This window comes from Muntiacus reevesi, chromosome 2, assembly GCF_963930625.1.
Source record: "Muntiacus reevesi chromosome 2, mMunRee1.1, whole genome shotgun sequence".
In the NCBI taxonomy this organism is placed as follows: Eukaryota; Metazoa; Chordata; class Mammalia; order Artiodactyla; family Cervidae; genus Muntiacus; species Muntiacus reevesi.
Window position 1 is genome coordinate 35881444 of NC_089250.1, and position 18220 is coordinate 35899663.

General features: G+C 39.7%; 1 long non-coding RNA gene and 1 other non-coding gene across 2 annotated transcripts in view; both read right to left on the bottom strand.

Annotated features, from left to right (window-relative positions):
* The window catches only part of LOC136159256 (uncharacterized), a 126371-nt gene that overhangs the window by 84895 nt on the left and 23256 nt on the right, over positions 1-18220 (bottom strand). The window lies entirely within an intron of this gene.
* LOC136162268 (small nucleolar RNA SNORA7) lies at positions 6541-6680 on the bottom strand. The gene has a single exon (XR_010662075.1). It is a non-coding gene; the product is annotated as a small nucleolar RNA SNORA7 (small nucleolar RNA).

Consider the following 18220-nt stretch of genomic DNA (forward strand, 5'->3'; position numbering starts at 1 on the left):
TGGATATCTGGATTGAAATTATAGAGAAATTTCCAACTACTTTCAACATTCTGTCAAAGACTAAATAAAGGAATATAACACACTCAAAAGCTGGACTGCTGTAGCCTTCGACTTGGGAGTTTGGAGCAAATGGTTTCCATTCTTTGCTTGCACTGGACTCTGGAAAGCATTCCCACTGTTACAGCATATGTATGTGGTTTTATATTGTGCCCAATATGATGTCATTATTTTTTTTCCTCTAAAGATGGAAGAAAATTGAATATTCAGTGTTTGAGAAGTCATACACATAGTGATAAAGCTGTTTGCACCAGAGTTTGGTTTTCTTAAGAAATTCTCTTCTCTCATCCTCAACATTAAAAATCAAGTTATTTTTGGCTCTAAAGTGATAGAATCAGGCATTAACAAAAACAATTAGACTGAAACACATGTTCCTTTAGCAAACCACCAGTAGTCATTGAAATGGTCTTTATTGTCCCAATATTTAATCAAGGATAGAAAGCATATTAATGGCCACTATTGGGGAGTTGGTAATGGACAAGGAGGCCTGACATGCTGCAGTCCATGGGGTCGCAAAGAGCTGGACATGACTGAGAAACCAAACTGAACTGATTGGGCTTCCCAGGTGGTACTAGTGGTAAAGAACCTGCTGCCTGCCAATGCAGGAGACGTTAAGAGACATGGGTGGGTTCATAAGAGACTGAAGCGACTTAGCATGCATGCATGCATATCACTTAGAACATTAAAACTGTTGCAAGTCAAGCAAAAATACAGACTCTGAAAGAAGACAGATGCTTATTTTTCAGCATCACACAAACATCCAAGCTGGTACCAAAGCTCTATCCCGTATGATCGTTGGATGTCTGTGCTCTTTCTCTCTTAGCTTAGTAATCCTCTGCAGTGTTGCCTTGTATTCATAAGCCAGAAGAACTCACTAGACTGACAATTAGAAAAATGAAGGACCATGTTCAAATTTCAGAGGTTGCATATATGATGAAAGTGAAAGTGTTAGTCTCTCAGTCGTGCCTGGGTCTGCAACCCATGGGCTGACTGTAGCCCACCAGGCTCTCCTGTCCATAGAATTCTCTAGGCAAGAGTCCTGGGTGGGAGCTATTCCCTTCTCCAGGGGATCTTCCCAACCCAGAGATTGAATCCGGGTCTCCCGCATTGCAGGTGGATTCTGTACCATCTATGCCATCAAGAAAATATGTGCATGTATCTCATCCAGGTGAGCACAGTCATATATGGTCACACCTACCAGCAAGAGACACTGGAAAATGCCACCTTTATTTTAGGTGGCCACGTGCCCAGCCAGCTAGAATAGTCTATTACCATAAAGGTGGCTCAGTGGTTAAGAGGCCTGGTGCACTGGGAAGACCCAGAGGGATAGGGTAGAGAGGGAGGTGGGCGGGGAGATCGGGATGGGGAATACCTGTAACTCCATGGCTGATTCATGTCAATGTATGACAAAATCCACTACAATATTGTAAAGTAATTAGCCTCCAACTAATAAAAATAAATGAAAAAAAAAAAAGAATTCTCCTGCCAATGCAGAAGACGCAGGTTCGAAACCTGGGTCAGGAATATCCTCTGGAAAAACAAATGGCAACACACTCCAGTATTCTTGCCTGAAAAATCCCGTGGACAGAGGAACCTGGTAGACTACAGTCCATGGGGTCACAAAAGGGTCAGACATGACTTAGTGACTAAACAATAACAACAACATTAAAAAGGGAAAACATGGATCTTGACTATGTTTAGCAGTATCTGCCAGAGTCGCCAACTATTTCCTGTGAATCAAGCATTATGGCTTTGACTGTCCATTGTAACCTTTGATTCCCAAGCAACACCTGTCTTTCCATACAAACCTGTGCTGCAACGAAACTGCTTTTAACTCAGCTTTTTTCCTGGTTTTCATCACAGATCACAATTGTAAACTAAACAAACAAAGAAGATTATTTGTCTATAATAATGGTTTTCAATGACAATTTTTAAAAAAATCACTGAGCACTTTATCCTAATACTTTACAGCACATATTAATATTAAACATATACACAATTTAATCCAATTGTAAAGTGAAATACCTGCAGATACATATACACAATCAGCGTTTTCTTTAGTTCCAACTCAAATTGGGAATGTGTTGGTTCTGATAACAGGAACTTCAAAGGGGGTGATACTTGTTTCCAGCACCCATGGTCTAGAAAATACAATTGGGGAATGGACTTAGGGGTAGGTCTCAGAGTCTTTTTATTGAAAACAGACTCTGGCTAGCTTAAACAGGAAAAGAAAAAGAATTTAACATAATGACACCAGGGTTACTCATAAAAAAAGAGAGAAATATCTTTCAGGAAGGACAGAAATTAAGACAGAACAACCATGGGGATCCGATAGAGAGGCCCTCCCAGACACTCCTGCCCTGGGGAAACCGTCATGTTTTCCCTTGGTTGTTGTGCTTGCGATTCAGAGTCCTGGAGAAGAGTCTGGAGTGTGGTGTAGTGGACTGATCTGTGCCCGCCTCCCATTTGTATGTTGAAGTCCCAGTACTTCAGAACGTGCTGCCTGTATATGAAGAGGGGGTCTTCAAGGAGGTAATCAAGTTGCAATGGGACTTCCCTGTATCTCAAATGGTAAAGAATCTGCCTGCAGTGCGGGAGACCAGGGTTCGATCCCTGGGTCGGGAAGATCCTCTGGAGAAGGGAATGGCAATCCACTCCAATATTCTTGCCTGGAGAATCCCATGGACAGAGAAGCCTGGAGGGCTACAGTTTGTGGGGTCGCAAAGAGTCGGACATAACTGACTGACTCAGACACACACACACACACGTTGTAATGAGGTCATCAGGGTGGCCCTAATCTAAGATGACTACATGTCATCTTAGGATGGACATCTAAAATGTCCTTACAAGAAGAGAACATTTAGACACAGATACCTACAGAGGGAGAATTCTCCATAAATATAGAATATGACTGTCTATAAGCCAAGGAGAGAGGCCTCGGAAGAAATCAGCCATGCTGACATCTTGATTTTGGACTTGTAGTCTCCAGAACTGTTAAAAAATAAATTTCTATTATTTAAGCCAGTCAGTCCGTGGTGCTTTGTTAGGGCAGCCTGAGCAAACTAATTCATTTGGCTTATCTTTTTCTTAATACTGCATGCAATGAAGCAGAGGCAATCTGCCAAAAGAAGGGGGAAAGATGGGGAGGAATGTCCAAAGTATAAAACATTGTACATTTCTTCCAAATAGTTGAAGTCTCCTCAGTTGGAAGAGATATTACATTTATTCCACATTACTCCATAGAAGAGAATTTGTGACCTTGGAAGTTTTGAGAAAATACATAATTACCTAAATATAATAACAAGCTCCTCAGTAAAATAGAACAGAACCAACTGCTTTGTAATATAGTAGAAATTGAAGCAATTATTATTATTATAGGCACCATTTATTGAGTACTACCATGTGCCAAGAGCTGGGTGGGAGACTATTCCAGATTATATTATTTGATAGCAAGAACCTCATGAGCAAATGAACAAGAAAAGGATGCCCTCTCTCACATCTCCTATCCAATAAATCTGCTGATAGTCCTAACTAGTCAATTAGGCAAGACAAAGTAATAAAAGTAATCAAGATCAGAAAGAAAGAAGTAAAATTGTTGCTATTTGCTGCTGAAATAATCTTATACAGAGAAAATACCAAAGAGTCAATCAAAAAACTGTTGACACTAATCAACAACTTCTCTATTAAGCTGCAGGACAGAAAATCAACATATAGAAACCTGTTGCTTAGTTGCATTCACGAATGCATACATGAAGGGTGAAACATCTGAAAAAGAAATAAAGAGAACCATCCCATTAACAGCAGCATCAAAAACAATAAAATACAAATAAATTTAATCCAAGAAGTGAAAGATTTGTACAATGAAAAGTGCAAGAATTTGCTGAAAGAAACTGAATAAGATGGATCAGAAGAAATAATATAGTTTAAACGTCCATACTAGTCAAAGCCATCTACAATTCAAAATACCAGAGGCATTTTTTACAGAAATAGAAGAAACAATCCTAAAATTTGCATGGAACTGAATAACCAAAGCAATCGTGAGGGGAAAAAATGTTTCCTGATTTCAAATTATACTACAAAGCTGTAGTAGTAAAAACAGTATGATACTGCCACAAAAATAGACACATGAGCCAATGGAACAAAATAGAGAGCCCAGAATTAAATCTCAGCATACACAAGTAACTAATATTAAACACAGGAGTCAAGAACACCCAATGGGAAAGGATAGTCTCTTCAGCAAATGGGCTGGAAACACTGAAAAGTCACATGCAGAACAATGGAAGTGGACCCCTACCTCAACACCACTCACAAAGATTAACTCAACAGACCTGATACCATAAACCTCCTAGAAGACAATGTATAGAAAAGTCCTCAGTATTGATCTTGGCAATGATGTTTTGAACATGACACCATAAGCTCAAACAATACAAGCAATAATCAATAAATTGAACTATAGTCAAACTCAAAAGCTCTCACACAGGAAAAGAAACAAAAAGAATAGGAGAAAAATTTTGTAAGTCATATATTGAATAAGGGGTTAATGTTCAAAATATATAAAGAACTCATATAACATAATAGCAAAAAAAAAAAAAGTCCAATTAAAGAATAGGCAGAAGAACTAAACAATTTTCCAAAGACGACATCAAAATTGTCAACGGGCACATGAAAAGATCCTTGATATTACAAGTCAACAGAGAAACTCAAGTTGAACCCACAATGAGGTAGCACCTCACACCTGCTATAATGGCCATTATTAAGAAAACGGAAGGCAATGGATGCTGATGAGGATGATGAAAAGGGAGCAATTGTACACTCTTGTGGGAATGTAACTTGGTTCAATCACCGTGGAAAACAATATGGAGATGCCTCAAAAAATTAAAAAATGTATCTACCATATGATCCAGTAATTCCACTACTGGGTATATACCCAAAGGAAATAAAAACAGTATTTTAAAGATATGTATGCACTCCCATTTTTACTGCAGCACTATACACAATAGCCGGGATATGGAAAGAATCTAACCGCCCATCAGCAGATGAATGCATTTTTAAAAGATCTGACACATATAAACAGTGGGGTTTTATTCAGCCATGAGCGAAGAGTATATCCTGCCATTTGTGACAACCCAGGTGGACGTTAAGCGCATTATGCTGAGGTAAGTCAGACGGACAAAAACAAGTACTGTGTGATTTTCTTATACATGGCATCTAAAAATGTCAAACTCATAAACATCAGAGAGTAAAATGGCAGTTACCAGGGTATGGGGGTGGGGGATAAAATTAATGTTGTTTAAGGGTATAAACCTGCAATAAGCAGTAAATAAGCTGCAGAGATCTATGCACAGAATAATAAGCATATTATATGACAGTATGATATTCTATGTACAGTATAATAAGTTTATTGTATTATATGACAATAATATAGTATTATAATCATGTATTTTGAAAAATACCACTACAATGATGATCATGTTACATTATATAAAGTAACAAGTTGTACACTTTCAATGTCCACAATGTTATGTGTCAAATACATTCAATATAAATGCTGGAAAGATAGAATTTTTTTTAAATTAATTATTTATTTTACTTTACAACATTGTATTGGTTTTGCCATGCATTGACTTGAATCCACCATGGGTGTACATGTGTTCCCCATCCTGAACCCCCCTCCCACCTCCCTCCCCATCCCATCCCTCTGGGTCATCCCATTGCACCAGCCCCGAGCACCCTGTATCATGCATCAAACCTGTACTGGCAATTCGTTTCACATATGATATTTTACATGTTTCAATGCCATTCTCCCATATCATCCTGCCCTCGCCCTCTCCACAGAGTCCAAGACTATTCAATACATCTGTGTCTCTTTTGCTGTCTCACATACAGAGTTATCATTACCTTCTTTCTAAATTCCATATATATGTGTTAGTATACTGTATTGGTGTTTTTCTTTCTGGCTTACTTCACTCTGTATAATAGGCTCCAGTTTCATCCATTTCATTAGAACTGATTCAAATGTATTCTTTTTAATGGCTGAGTAATATTCCATGGTGTATATGTACCACAGCTTCCTTATCCATTCATCTGCTGATGGGCATCTAGGTTGCTTCCATGTCCTGGCTATTATAAACAGTGCTGCGATGAACATTGGGGTGCACGTGTCTCTTTCAGATCTGGTTTCCTCAGTGTGTATGCCCAGAAGTGGGATTGCTGGGTCATATGGCAGTTCTATTTCCAGTTTTTTAAGAAATCTCCACACTGTTCTCCATAGCGGCTGTACTAGTTTGCATTCCCACCAACAGTGTAAGAGGGTTCCCTTTTCTCCACACCCTCTCCAGCATTTATTGCTTGTAGACTTTTGGATAGCTGCCATCCTGACTGGCGTGTAATGGTACCTCATTGTGGTTTTGATTTGCATTTCTCTGATAATGAGTGATGTTGAGCATCTTTTTTTTTTTCTTCTTCTTCTTTTTCTTCTTCTTCTCTTGTTGCAGAGTGTCTTCCAATCACCAGATACTGAGCAAACTGGGAATGGAATGGGTACCTCTGCCAGGCTTGCTTTCCCTCCCGACTCCGAAGCTGGCAGAATACAAGCCATTCTCCAGATGCAATCCTGGGAGGTTGATGTTGAGCATCTTTTCATGTATTTGTTAGCCATCTGTATGTCTTCTTTGAAGAAATGTCTGTTTAGTTCTTTGGCCCATGTTTTGATTGGGTCATTTATTTTTCTGGAATTGAGCTGCAGGAGTTGCTTGTATATTTTTGAAATTTTAAACAGAAATGGAAATCATTGGTGTAATTTTGTTAAATACTAGAGAACAGGAAGGAGGGCCTTGGCACCTGCTTGCTATTATCCATCATCTATTTAAATATGACTGTTAATCCCTGTGAAATATGGCTATATTATAAAGCAGTCAAGGAAATTTGAAGAAAAAATGTTACAGTGAGAATATTTCAAAGCACACAGTTAAACCATATCATAGTATATCAGTGAAGTCACTGGAACTATCAGCAATAAACTTCATGGCAAATAGATGGGAAAAAAGTGGAAACAGTGACAGATTTTATTTTCTTGGGCTCCAAAGTCACCATGGACGGTGACTGCAGCCATGAAATTTAAAAGACTCTTGCTCCTTGGAAGAAAAGCCATGACAAACCTAGAGAGCACATTAAAAAAAAGCAGAGACATTACTTTGTTGACAAAAGGTCTGCATAGTCAAAGCTATAATTTTTCCAGTAGTCATGTATGAATTTGACAGTTGAACCATAAGGAAGGATGAGCGCTGAAGAACTGATGCTTTCAAATTATAATGCTGGAGAAGACTCTCGAGAGTCCCTTGGACTTCAAGGAGATCCAACCAGTCAATCCTAAAGGAAATCAACCCTGAATATTCATTGGAAGGACTGCTGCTGAAGTTAAAACTCCAATACTTTGGCCACCTGATGCAAAGAGCCAACTCACTGGGAAAAGACCTGTTGGTGGGAAAGATTGAAGCAAAAGGAGAAGCAGGAGCAGCAGAGGATGAGATGGTTAGATAGCATCACTAACTCAATGAACATGAATTTGAGCAAATTCTGGGAGATAGTAAAGGACAGGGAAGCCTGGCGTGCCGCAGTCCATGGGGTTACAAAGAGTCAGACATGACTTAGCAACTGAACAACAACAACAAAACAACTACTCAGTAGTCAACTACTAAGAAATACAAGAATTAGGTTTAAGACACTATATTAAATCTCTCAATAATTTAGCGATCAAGTTTGAGTTGCTATTCTATAAAATTTCATATTACTTGTTTACCTGACTTTAAGTAATAAAGCAGATGCATGGCAGATATTATTTCAAAACAGAGCTTGACATCTTCCTAATAGCTTAGACCACAGTTCATTTGGTCTTCTCAACTGCAGTTAGGTATTTCTTTAAATGATTCCATTTATATACAAATCCAAATAAATGTGGTTCTTAGACCTTTTATCATCCCCAGATCTGGCATAGCTCTTGATCTGAATAAACAAATAAAGTTTTTTAAACTTTGGAAAAATACTTAGAACACACTGTAAGATATTCAGTGCAATTATCACATGATTTTGAAGATTTGGAATATAGAAGATGTTTCTCTGAATATGCTAAAATTAATTTATCTTTGGATCAGATTAATTACAAAAGTAAAGGAACAATTTATTACTAACCACCTCCACGTAGGAAGCAGAAGAATAGAAACCTGTGGTTGACTTTTAAAATCTGGCATGACTATGATAATAAGAAATTACAACATATGCATGGTTTTTTAATATTTAGCTATCATTTTTTCCACATTAAAGAGTACTTTTCCATAAATGTGTTATGTACATGTGGTATTGGAATATCAGTATACTTTTTAGACAAGAACATTTCTGTACTTGAAGGAAACTTAGAGATCACCTTATGTAGCCCCTCAATTTATAGGGCTGGAAAGTAATCCTCAAACAAGTTGAAGTGATTAGCCTAAAATTATGCAGCAATTTAACCATCATCATGATAATATCTAATACTTATGTAGCCTACAAAGCATTTTACATTCACTGCATCCACTAATTTTAATAGCAACTCTGTTAAAGTATGCAGTACAGTTTTCATCATCTTTATTTTTCAGATGAGTAAACCAAGGCACAGAGATATTAAGTAATTTATCCAATGTCACCAACCTGTAAAGGGAGTGAATAGTTCCATTTTATACCTCTGTTTCCTTACAGCATCAAAGTAGCCCAGTTTGCAAGTTGAAACCACAGTGACAAACCACCACTCACCCACTACAATTAGGATTTCTAAACCCAGAAGATTGTGCCACGTGTTGATGAGGCTGGGGGGGAATTGGAGTCATACTTTGCTGGTGGGATGTGATACAGGACAGACACGTTGGATAGCAGTTTGGCAGTTTCTTTAAAAGTTAAGCAGACACTCACCTGTGACCGACCCTTTCCATCCCTAGGTGCTCACCCAAAAGAAGAGAAAGCACATACCTTACAAGGGCTTTGTAGCACGGATACTCATTGCAATGGTTTTGGAAAATCCCTGAACTTGGAAACACAGCATAGAAGACTCTCAAAATAACTATGCTGATTCAAAGAAAAGCCAGACAAAAATGAATAGATGATTCATGGTTTTATGTATTTGAAACATAAAATTCAAACTAGTCTTTAGTGACAGAAAGCTAATGGGGTAACGGGGCAGGGGGAGCAGGTAGGATCTGGGAAGTGTACGAAGGGCCAAGAGAAAATTCAAGGGTGATGGAAAGCTTCATCATTGTCAGTGGTGATGCTTCCACCAGTGCACACATGTCAAAGTAAGTCAAATTGTACACTTTAAAATATGCAATTTACTGTCATTGTTGTTCAGTCCCTAAGTCATGTCTGACTCTGCAACCCCATGCACTGCAGCACTCCAGGCTCTCCTGTCCTTCACTATCTCCCAGAGTTTGCTCATATTAGTGTCCGCTGAGTTGGTGATGCTAACCATCTCATCTTCTGTCGTCCCCTTCTCCTTGTGCCTTCAATCTTTCCCAGCATCAGAGTCTTTTCCAGTAAGTCGGCTCTTCACATCGGGTGGCCAAAGTATTGGAGCTTCAGCTTCATCATCAGTCCTTCCAGTAAGTATTCAGGGTTGATTTCCTTCAGGATTGACTGGTTTGATCTTTCAGTATATATGTCTACCTTGATAAAGTTGTTAAAAAGAGGCCTGAATGAAGTCAAGATTCTGAAAAATCTACTTAATTATACTCAAACTTGCTAGCTCACACTGATACCAACAAAGTCTTTCAACTTTTTTGGTTGAAATAAATAGTTTCAAAGTACACATATAAAAAGCAATAATAACAGCAACAACAGTAATAATAGCATTGTTACACCTTTATGCCTTTTAAGGCAATAGCAATTATTTCTATGGTCTTTCTAACCCCCCAAAGCATTATAAATTCTAATGATGAGAAGTTAATTGTTGGTGTTTTGTTGATTTGTTTTGTTTCAGTAAAAGCAAGGATTCAATCAGAGAGGCACACTTAACCCATGCTGGTGGGAATATAAATTAAAATAATCTTTGTGGGACACAAGTTGGCATAGATGTTCCAAGGATCTAAAAAACTATCCTGGTTTTTGGTCAGATAATTACACATTTGGCAGTTCAGCCCAAAAAAATGATCTCAAAACAAAAAGATTTTTGCAAAGATTGCTCCTCCAAGTATTATTTCTAATAGCCAAAAATGGAAAGAAATGTAAGGTCCAAAAATAGGGGGAGTTCTTAAATAAATCATGCTACAATTCGCTCAGTGGACTACTATCTAGCAATTAAATAAATAATTTGTAATCTTTTTGGAGAAGACTGTCCCAGAAAAAGCAAAGCCAACTTGCAAAGTGCCCTTCCCCTTAAAAACGAATGAAATGAGCATAAATAGGTAAAAGCAGAAGGAAAAAGCCAGCACTCAGAAGGCCAACTTCTTATAATAATACTTGAAAAGTGGCAGTCGGGGCAAGAGAGAGACAATAAATTATGTCATTTGGATGAACTCCTGGCTCTCCGTTCCCAGACAGTGGGGAAGTGAAGAAGAAGGAATCCCAAACATGCTTGTGATCCCTACTCAGGCTGGGGAGAGGCTCACTGGGACAGAGGGGAAGCAGTGTGGACAAGAACGGAAGCAGCTCTTGCAGAAGGGCGAGTCCTTTCTCAGCATCTCACCACTGACGGGGGAAAGTGACTCTCTGTTCTTGACTTTCTTGACAAGGAAAAGATGCAACGGACCCTGGGGAGCAGTCAACATGAGGCGCAGACAGCAGTAAACGAGGATTTACACAGACAGAAAGCAAAGAAGAAGGGGAAAAAAGAAAGTCCACTTGCTGGAATAGGAAGATGGAGTGGAGAGACCCAGGGGAACATCTCACGGCACCATCTAAGAATGCCTGGACCAAAATCCTTAGGGTTTTCTCCCTCTTAAGACCCCTGAGATATCCCAGCATTATTTGAGAAAGGTAAAAGGTGGAAACAGTCCAAATGCCCATTAACTGATGATGAATAAACAAAATGTGCTAAAGTCATGGGCTTCCTAGGTGGCTCAGTGGTAAAGAATTCTCCTGCCAATGCAGGAGATGCAGGAGATGTGGGCTTGATCCCTGGGTTGGGAAGAACCCCTAGAGTAGGAAATGGCAACCCACTCTAGCATTCTTGTCTGGGAAATGCCATGGACAGAGGAGCATGGTGGGCTACAGTCCATGAGGTCAAAAAGAGTTGGACAAAAAGCCATAGGACAGAATATTATTTGGAAACAAAAAGAGATGAAGTACATCTACATGCTACAAACATGGATAAATATAAAATATAGTCTATAATATACAATGGAATATTACTCAGCCTTAAACTGAAGGAAATCCTGCCACATGTGACAGTATGCATGAATGTTGAGGACATTATGCCAAGTTAAATAAACCAGTCACAAAAGGACTAATGCTACATGATTCCACTTACATGAGGCATCTACAATAGTGAAATACATAAAAGCAAATAATAGAACAGTGGGTGCCAGGGATTGGACTGGAAGTGGGGAGATGCTAAAGAGTGTGTATAAATTTTAAAAATAAGCTTTTTTTTTTTTTTTAAATAAGGTTTTTAGAATCATGGAAATTGTGATTTTAAAAATAATACACTTATTACAAAACAAGCCATTATAGTACAAGAGACTTCTGGTATAAGGCTAAATTTAAAAGAAACAAAAATACCTATATTATGATTACAAATAGTTGTTTCATAGGATTACAAGAAAATTCCTAAGGCTGAAAAAAGTCATTGGTTTGAGGTGACTGGGTAATGGATCTTTTTTCCTTCCTTCTATGTTTTTTCATTTTCCAGGTTTTCTATAGTAATATGTTCAGTCTGGCTTGGAGAATTTTGAGCATTACCTTACTAGTGTGTGAGATGAGTACAATTGTGCTGTAGTTTGAGCATTCTTTGGGATTGCCTTTATTTGGGATTGGAATGAAATCTGACCTTTCTCAGTCCTGTGGCCACTGTTGAGTTTTCCAAATTTGCTGGCACATTGAGTGCAGCACTTTCACAGCATCATCTTTCAGGATGTGAAATAGCTCAACTGGAATTCCATCACCTTCACTAGCTTTCTTCGTAGTGATACTTTCTAATGCCCACTTGACTTCACATTCCAGGATGTCTGGCTCTAGGTGAGTGATCACACCATCGTGATTATCTGGATCATGAAGATCTTTTTTGTACAGTTCTTCTGTGTATTCTTGCCACCTCTTTTTAATATCTTCTGCTTCTGTTAGGTCCATACCATTTCTGTCCTTTATCGAACTCATCTTTGCATGAAATGTTCCCTTGGTATCTCTAATTTTCTTGAAGAGATCTCTAGTCTTTCCCATTCTGTTTTTTTCCTCTATTTCTTTGCACTGATTGCTGAGGAAGGCTCTCTTATCTCTCCTTGCTATTCTTTGGAACTCTGCATTCAAATGGGAATATCTTTCCTTTTCTCCTTTGCTTTTCACTTCTCTTCTTTTCACAGCTATTTGTAAGGCCTCCTCAGACAACCATTTTGCTTTTTTGCATTTCTTTTCCATGGGGGTGGTCTTGATCCCTGTCTCCTGAACAATGTCATGAACCGTCCATAGTTCATCAGGCACTCTGTCTATCAGATTTAGTCCCTTAAATCTATTTCTCACTTCCACTGTATAGTCATAAGGGATTTGATTTAGATCATACCTGAATGGTCTAGTGGTTTTCCCTAGTTTCTTCACTTTAAGTCTGAATTTGGCGATAAAGAGTTCATGATCTGAGCCACAGTCAAGCTGATTTTAGAAAAGGCAGAGGAACCAGTGATCAAATTGCCAACATCCGATGGATCATTGAAAAAGCAAGAGAGTTCCAGAAAAACATCTATTTCTGCTTTATTGACTATGCCAAAGCCTTTGACTGTGTGGATCACAATAAACTGTAGAAAATTCTGAAAGAGATGGGAATACCAGACCACCTGACCTGCCTCTTGAGAAATCTATATGCAGGTCAGGAAGCAACAGTTAGAACTGGACATAGAGCAACAGACAGGTTCCAAATAGGAAAAGGAGTATGTCAAGGCTGTATATTGTCACCCTACTTATTTAACTTGTATGCAGAGTACATCATGAGAAATGCTGGGCTGAAAGAAGTAGAAACTGGAATCAAGATTGCCAGGAGAAATATCAATAACCTTAGATATGCAGATGACACCACCCTTATGGCAGAAAGTGAAGAGCAACTAAAGAGCCTCTTGATGAAAGTGAAAGAGGAGAGTGAAAAAGTTGGCTTAAAACTCAACATTCAGAAAACTAAGATCATGGCATCTGGTCCCATCACTTCATGGGAAATAGATGGGGAGACAGTGGAAACAGTGTCAGACTTTATTTTGGGGGGCTCCAAAATCACTGCAGATGGTGATTGCAGCCATGAAAGTAAAAGACGCTTATTCCTTGGAAGGAAAGTTATGACCAACCTAGATAGCATATTAAAAAGCAGAGACATTACTTTGCCAACAAAGGTCCATCTAGTCAAGGCTATGGTTTTTCCAGTGGTCATGTATAGATGTAAGAGTTGGACTGTGAAGAAGGCTGAGCACCGAAGAATTGATGGTTTTGAACTGTGGTGTTGGAGAAGACTCTTGAGAGTCCCTTGGACTGCAAGGAGATCCAACCAGCCCATCCTAAAGGAGATCAGTCCTGGGTGTTCATTGGAAGGACTGATGCTGAAGCTGAAACTCCAATACTTTGGCCACCTGATGTGAAGAGTTGACTCATTGGAAAAGACCCTGATGCTGGGAGAGATTGGGGGCAGGAGGAGAAGGGGATGACAGAGGATGAGATGACTGGATGGCATCACTGACTCGATGGACATGAGTTTGAGTAAACTCTGGGAGTTGGTGATGAACAGGGAGGCCTGGCGTGCTGTGGTTCATGGGGTCGCAAAAAGTCGGACACGACTGAGCGACTGAACTGAACTGAGGCTCAGTCTAGATATGCTGAAGAATTTCTTAGGACAAAAAGCAATTGGAGTTAAAAGGAAACCAGAGGTGAGTGTCCATAGCCCCAAGCACATGTAGGAGAGGACTGATAGCAAAATACCATCGTTCCATCAAGAATAGCCTCAACCAAAGGTTAAAGTGAGCTACAGGCTTGTAGAGTCATGCATTGAAAATTTTACAACAGTATTAAACTAGGACCCCACAGAAACTGTGGCATTTTCACCCCCCAAAAAACTGAAAAACTGTTCTATAAATAAAGCAAAGGCACTATAACTGTGAGATCCTTATGGAACTAGAGGCTAAATTCGGTTATTAAAAAAGAAAAACTGTGAAAGAAGCTCCATACACGCATAAGACATAGCTATGTCATTAGTGTTAATTTCAGATTAACACCTGAAATTATCAAGCATCTAACAGTTATTATAATGAATTCGCATCTAACTTTAGATCAGAGAAAAGAGTCGGACAGGACTGAGCAACTTTCACTTCACTTCCCCAGCCTGAACCAACGTGCTTTTTCTCCTGAAAGAGACTCCCCGAATCCATGCAGTGACTGTCCTTCTGATTCAAAACTGTCTCCAGGGCAACTGTGTCCCTGAGTGTCCTATGAAAGAGGGAAGTCCTTTGCCCAAGAGATGATTGGTAAATTGAGCAATGGGCGGGTCTTCCCCCGGGTGGTCCAGTGGTTAAGACTTTGCCTTCCAAAGCAGAGGGTGCAGGTTCCATCCCTGGTTGGGGATCTAAGGTCCCACATGCCCTAGAGCCAAAACAAAACAAACAAACAAACAAAAAACCCTAAACCTAAAACAGAAACAATATTATAATGAACTCAATAAAGACTTTACAACTGGTCTGCATCAAGAAAATCTTTTAAAAAGAAAGAAGTGGGCATCTTTTGAAATGTTTCGGAAAGAAAGAAGGAGCTTCAAAAGTGAAGGAAACTGGGCGTCCGTGGCTGGAGGAGAGGATTTAACCTCCTCCTTTTCCTATGAGTCTTCCCGTTCCTTCCTTTCACCACCGAGCATTCCCCCAGCGTTCCCTGAGGAAGCGATGCTTATAAACAACACATTCTTGTTATCAACTTGCCTCCCCGTGTAGTCACCGCAGGTCCCTCAAGACAGACAGGGCGGAGCTGGGCTGCTGACACATCCGAGGCGTTTAGGGTCTCTCCTCACCCAGGGAGGCAATGATTTAAGGAAGCAAAGACTCTCATCACCGCCTGACTGTCGACAGGGTTCCAAACGGACAATTTGTGAAAAACGATCCCAAGGAGCTTATGAGTTTCTTCCACGTTTAAAAGAACCTGTTAACACCAAGCCACAGGAAAAAAGAATCCTCTGAAGGGGTTTCTCCCCCGCCTTCATGATGCGATTCACATCTGAAACTACTCAAATTGTGCTCCAACGAGGAAAAACTCAAACAAGAAAAGCTCTCTTGGATGTTAAAAAGAACCTGCTTCTTTGGGAATCTGCCCTTTGATCTCCAGAACGCCCCTGTGTCCGGGACTCACTCCCCGCTCCCCACGCTTTGATGTTGGCGTCAGATGGGTGGACAGTCACAGGTTTTGAAGTATTTTGAAAGCATTGCTTAACTGCTAACAGTAGAGACACTGAGACACAATCCTCTGATGGTGAAAATATCCCCCAGGGTTTGGATAACTCCAGGTTTGCTCCAGGCTTCATCATCTGAATTTGGCATTTTATCTTTGTCCTTTCTTTCTCTCCTTTTGGAAAGCATTTTTTTTCTTTTCTTTGATCTCTGTATGATCTTATGTCAAATTTTAATTTAATAGTCACCCAAACCAAAGAGAAGCTACTTGAAACTAATAAAAAGAGGCAGTGAGGTGTGTAGTAGAAAAATATTCACAATGAAGATCAGACAGGCCCTAATCAGACCCTGTGGCTTCTTTCAGCACCCTCAGTTTCCTCATCCATGAGATGGGGTTAATCAGGACTCTTCAGGGGTTTTTAAGACTTGATTAACACATGGAGACCTTTTTAAAAATAGAACCCTATGCTCTGCGATGACCTAGAGGGGTGGGATGGGGTAGGAGGTGGGAGGGAGCTTCGAAGGAGGGGACGTATGTATTTGTTGTTTAGTCACTAAGACATGTCTGACTCTTTGTGACCCCACAGACTGTAGCTGACCAGGCTTCTCTGTCCATGGGATTTCCCAGGCAAGAATTCTGGAGTGGGTTGCTTATTTTTCTCCAGGGGATCTTCCTGACCCAGGGATCAAACCTGTGGGCTCATCTCCTGCATTGCAGGCGGATTCTTTACTGCTGAGACACCAGGGAAGCCCAGACATATGTACACGTGTGGCTGATTCACACTGTTTTATAGCAGAAAGTAACACAACATTGTAAATCAATTATCCTTCACTTAAAAATTTTAAAAAATCAAAAAAAAAATAAGAGGAAAAAAATAAGAACTCTAGTGTTGACTCAAAATGTTTTCTAATGTAATGTCGCTGATGTGTAAATAGAAAAATAGGTATGTTTTTTTTATACTTATGTTATGCCAATTGTGTTAGTCAACAATCACTAAAATGGTGCAGCAGAGCTGACAACCCCTAAATCTCAGCAATTTACACATTAATTTTTTTTTTTATTTTCAGTTCACAGCAGAGTTTGGCTCAGTTTAGCTGGACTGGAAAAGGATTAGCGCCAGGTTACAAGTAGGTTCATTCTGCTCCCCACACCCACATGTGTCTTCACTCTGATACCAGAGGCAACACAGGGCATGGATCTTAGGGTTTGTTTGGTTGGTTTGGTTTTCAGTGTTTCCTCACAAACTGAGCTGTCAGCTGTCTGATGTATCACAGGATGGCAAAGGTCAAACCAAGTCATGCGTACATTTTTAAAGCCTTATCCTGTGTCACGTTCATTAACATCTCACCCAAGTTCAGCCTCCAGTGAAGTACACTCTGCGTGTTCTGTATTGGAGGGGCTGTGGAGTCCCACAGTGAAAAACCTGGAAGTGTGAGTCTACAGAGAAGATGTCAAGAACAATTCACCAATCTCCCTCACAGTAACTATTCACTTTGTATTCTTATGCAAAGTACTTTCCCCACCCCTCAAAACACCCTGTAGCCTCATTCCATGATCTTGGAATCAGGCTCAGAGCCTGCTCTCCCCAGGGCCAGATGTGGCTCTTCTTAATCCAGGTATCCATCAAGAGCACTTAGCCGCTTTTCTCATAGTCCTTTTGTCCAGGTAAAAGTATGTTCTGTCAGATAGGGCAGAAAGGTTTCTCTTACTGGGGTTATACCTGGATTTTGTTGTTTCCCTGAAGCTGTTTTAGTAGGTCTTTCGAATACAAGGCATTTTTCAATTTTATCTTTTACTGATTGGAAACAAAACAACAATTTTATTTATCACCTCTACAGCTGCTGGAATTTCTAGCCTCCACATTCCCTCTTAGCTTTGCCTACACACTGGCCAATTCTTTTCTGAGCTCATCACTTTCTTGTACCTTTCCAAATGCAGTGAATTGCAGCCTGTCCAGATACTCCACATTCTGATTCAGAACTTCCCTGTCCAATGCTTTAAGTTCATTAGGTACATTTTTTTTTGGCCTTTAGGTTATTGAAAGCGACAGTTTTGCTAATTTTCACTGCCAAGTAATATAGACTGCCTTTTCCCCAGATGCCTGTAACATTCTGCCTTCTCTGGTAGCAGGTACCTCAAAGTCACAGGACACAAGCTTGGCTGTATCCTAATCTAATAGAGGAAGGCTGAAAAATTGGGAAGAAAAAGATCTAACTTACCACACCAATGTAAATCAACACAAATTTGTAAATTTGTTACAATACTCATAAAAGTAACAAAACTCAAAGAAACAACATTAACAGATGCTATTGTCCTGTTTGTACAAAGTTATTAACCTGACACTGCCCTGATGATGTCCTTTAGAAGATGACTCTGCTGCCACATGCCAGGGGAATCTCCTAGCCCTCTTTCGAATCTAAACTCCTGCAAAGCCACCATTCACTTCACAAAATATGAAGTCTTTTGGCCTCTGCTTGGCACACATGTGTCACTTGTTAGGTCTGCCTTTGTGCCTTTCTCATTGGTCTACCTCAATTAAAGTAGCACCCTGAAGTACTGTGTGACTCTTCAGTTATGAGTGTTTGATTAT